Source organism: Rattus norvegicus, chromosome 5 (genome assembly GCF_036323735.1).
Source record: "Rattus norvegicus strain BN/NHsdMcwi chromosome 5, GRCr8, whole genome shotgun sequence".
Lineage (NCBI taxonomy): Eukaryota > Metazoa > Chordata > Mammalia > Rodentia > Muridae > Rattus > Rattus norvegicus.
In genome coordinates, this window is record NC_086023.1 from 32,255,123 (window position 1) to 32,258,590 (window position 3,468).

The window sequence follows — 3,468 nt, forward strand, 5'->3', positions numbered from 1 at the left end:
GGACAGTTTTCTCTGCATAGTCTGATAGACTATTCACTGACAACTGCCTATGAACTTGTGGTAGAAAGGGGCCTTCACAGGCTTTGATAATATTGAGAATTAGCTCTTCATCTCCCCAGAGTGTACATTAGTTTCTTTGACAGAGGATGGAATCCTTGACACGAGGCAGATTGTGTGTAGGAAGAAATCCTCTCCATGTCTGTTGCTAGATGAAATAGAATAGTTGTGTGACACACTTTTTTTTGGTAAAATCAAGCAATAATAAATTCATGGTGTTTTTAAATATATATGACTGTGTATGTATATGGAAATGTACACTGAGTATAAAAGTCTCTAGAACAAATTTAGGCTCTTAAAGAGAACAGAATAATTTGCTGGAAATGCACAAGACTAAAATAACTGTGTGATGGCCACAAGAAAAGAAAATTGATTCAGATAGAAACAAAAATGAACAGTTATAGCAGTATATAAGTATCTAACTTTAAAAGAAAAATGGCCTTATTGTCCAAAACTCCAAGCTCCTCTTGTTTGTCGGTTTTCTGTACATGAAGATTACAGATCCATTCTGTATTCGGGTTAGGAGCTCTTTTGTCACTTTTGTCACTATAGAAGGGAAGTGACAAAAATCTGAAACTTCAGATATTTGGAGCCAACCCCAAGAAGCAAATATCTTTATTTTTTCTAGAATATATTGATATTATTTTGTGTTCTTTGTAATGTACTTGCTGCTTAAACATTTTGATAAGCAAAAGGATTCTAGAATTTTAAATATACAAACCCAGACATATGCTACCTTTTTATTGATTATGGAGGTCCCAAAAGCATATAAAGTGCCATTGCTCTTGGTTGTCCACCATAACATGTTAAGCCTCTATAGCTGAAGACATTTCACACTTTAGATTCAATTTATAGGCAAGCCAATGTAAAAGTGATCAGGAATCTGTCTCCCATTGGGATAGCTTTCATAGTACTGGAAGATGCTATGCATGCTACTGGAGGTGGGGCAGAAGACATCAATGATCAAAGTCAGTCCTGCAACCATATAGTATCATTCTGATGCTCTAGATAAGATATATCCCCTGGAGAAATAGTGGCTTGACTGTTATGGGAGTAACCAATTGCTTTCTAATTGGATTTGAGACTTTTTGCATAGGAGAAAATTCATGCTTGACACTGTCACTCTAGTACAGGAATGACAGCAGTTGGCTGGGAAGACAGCTGTTCTAGGTGTGTGTGTCCAGAGGTTGGCCTTTGGTTACTGTTCTTCAAACCTGTCATGTGGTCAAATTAATTTCTAAATATTTGTGTTTACAGTCATATTTTTGTGGCTCTCAACTTTAGTTACACATCCTATTGTAGAGAATCATAACTATTCAAAGTAATAAGAAAAAATGGCAGTAAGGTGATTGCTCAGACATAGATAGAGGGTCTATAGCATTCCCTTCCAAGGCTTAGGAAGCACTGAAGAGGAGGATGGAGAACTTATACAGAGCCAAGGGTTGGAGAGAAAAGTGGTAAAATGCTACTTTCTGGACATGGCATGGTTCTTGTACTCATGAATTCATCTGCAGTTAGTTAACCCAAACCTATATAAGATCTGCTGTCTAAAAACTATAGCACGATCAATTAGAGGCTTCCATGACACATGCTCAGCTGAGACGCCACTGGAAGTTAATTACTGATAGAAAATAGTTTTCTCTGGGAGTATAGTTCCCTTCTTTATAGGATATCCATGCCCCAATGGTTGGTCTCATTTCTACGTTCATATGGACAAGGTAATTGGAATTAGTAGGTTCTTTTGTAAAATAGTATGGACAGGGGTGTTCTGGGGGAGTTAGATGTGTATATGTTTGTGATACATTTTATATACATATAAAATTTTCAAAGAATAAATTAAAAATATTATTTAAAAACACACTGTATTTATATACTTTAAATTTTATTCTCATTTAATGTTAAAAGAATTGTAATATTTTTATGTGTTTGTTAAGACATGCTCTCATTTTATAGTACTTGCTTAGGGGTCCTGAAGCTCTTGCCAAAGAGTCCCAAATGCTGGGATTATAGTTGTAAGCCACTATGTCCAGCTGAAACAGTATAGCTTCAAATGATAATTATAAAAATATGTAAGAGATTTTAAAACTGATTCAAATTATATTCGTCAATTAAAATTAAACATAAAACATGTGACTTGTGGGAATGTGAGTCAAATGTTGAAAAATATATTTTCGATTATACATTCAGCAAATACTAAGCTTCTTATGCAAAGTGTTTTGTGGCTCTTATAAAAGGTGAGAAAGAAATGTGAACTACTGAATAAAGTCTATTTACCTCTCATAGCTTATAGAAATAGCAAGCCTTACACTGAAATAACTAGAACGTGAATGCTGAATAAGAAAGAACCAATATAGGATCTGGAATACAGTAAGTAGTAGAGTCTATAAGTAATATGGACAAAATTATTACTCCATATAGAGAAGATTTTTAAACAATAGATTTGAGCTAGACTTTGGAAGTGGTGGAATTCTTCAAGTCCTAAGATGACACTAACTTGTAGAATGGAGTACAGCATAAATTCCACTTTTCTTTTTTCTTTTCATTTTTTTTACTTTATCTACATTTATTTATGCTGAATTTATTCCCGTGCCACGAATTTCTGTTTCTTCAGTTTCTTCTGGGATATCTTTTTCTTCTGTGCAACCTCCTCTTCTGGTTTTGGAGCAATCTGTTCCTTCTCAGTGAGGATCATCTCCATGTGGCAGGGGGAGCTCATGTATGGATTAATCCAGCCATAAGCTCTGTAGGTTCATCGGCTCATCTTAGATGCCGTGTTCACCTGGATGTGTTCAATGATAGAGAATCTACATCTGAACCCTTAAGTTCAGCATTACTCTCTGCATTTTTAAGCATGTACAGCAAAAATTCAGCACTCTTTTTTGGCCACTGTCCCTGCGTCCAGCCCCACTGTTTGGCCTGGGCACACCTACTGACTCCACCATTATACCGCCAGAATGGCGCACATTGCTTCTCTAAAGTGACATCCTTCAGATACTTGGTGGCTTTGCCGATATATATACCCTTGATGGCCTGGGCAGTTTCCCGGGTGTTCTTAAAGTGAACACGAAGGTCTGAACCTCTTGATTTACATGATTTTATGGGGTTTTCTGAGTCAAGGGAATAGCGAACCATCTTCACAAGTCACCTATGACCCCTTGCAAGAAGAGGAAATTCCACTTTTCTAATAAGCAACTCAAATAGAACCAAATTGCTGGACAGTTTAGGGAGTTTGAATGCAAGGAGGGAAAAGAAAGAGAAACTCCAGGGGATGTCAGATGCTACAGAACACAAGCACTCACATTGTTCTTAGCTTTATAAGCAAGGGGAAATTGCTTTCAGTTGTTGCACTAGTGAAGGTATTCCGGAGCAATGGAACCAATCTAAAAGATTTACAGCAAAAAAAAAAAATGC

At 36.5% G+C, this 3,468-nt stretch overlaps 1 pseudogene; it reads right to left on the reverse strand.

Annotated features, from left to right (window-relative positions):
- Nucleotides 1–2,635: 2,635 nt before the first annotated feature.
- On the reverse strand, nt 2,636–3,189 carry LOC108351120 (60S ribosomal protein L17 pseudogene; annotated as a pseudogene).
- Between the last annotated feature and the right edge of the window lie 279 nt (nt 3,190–3,468).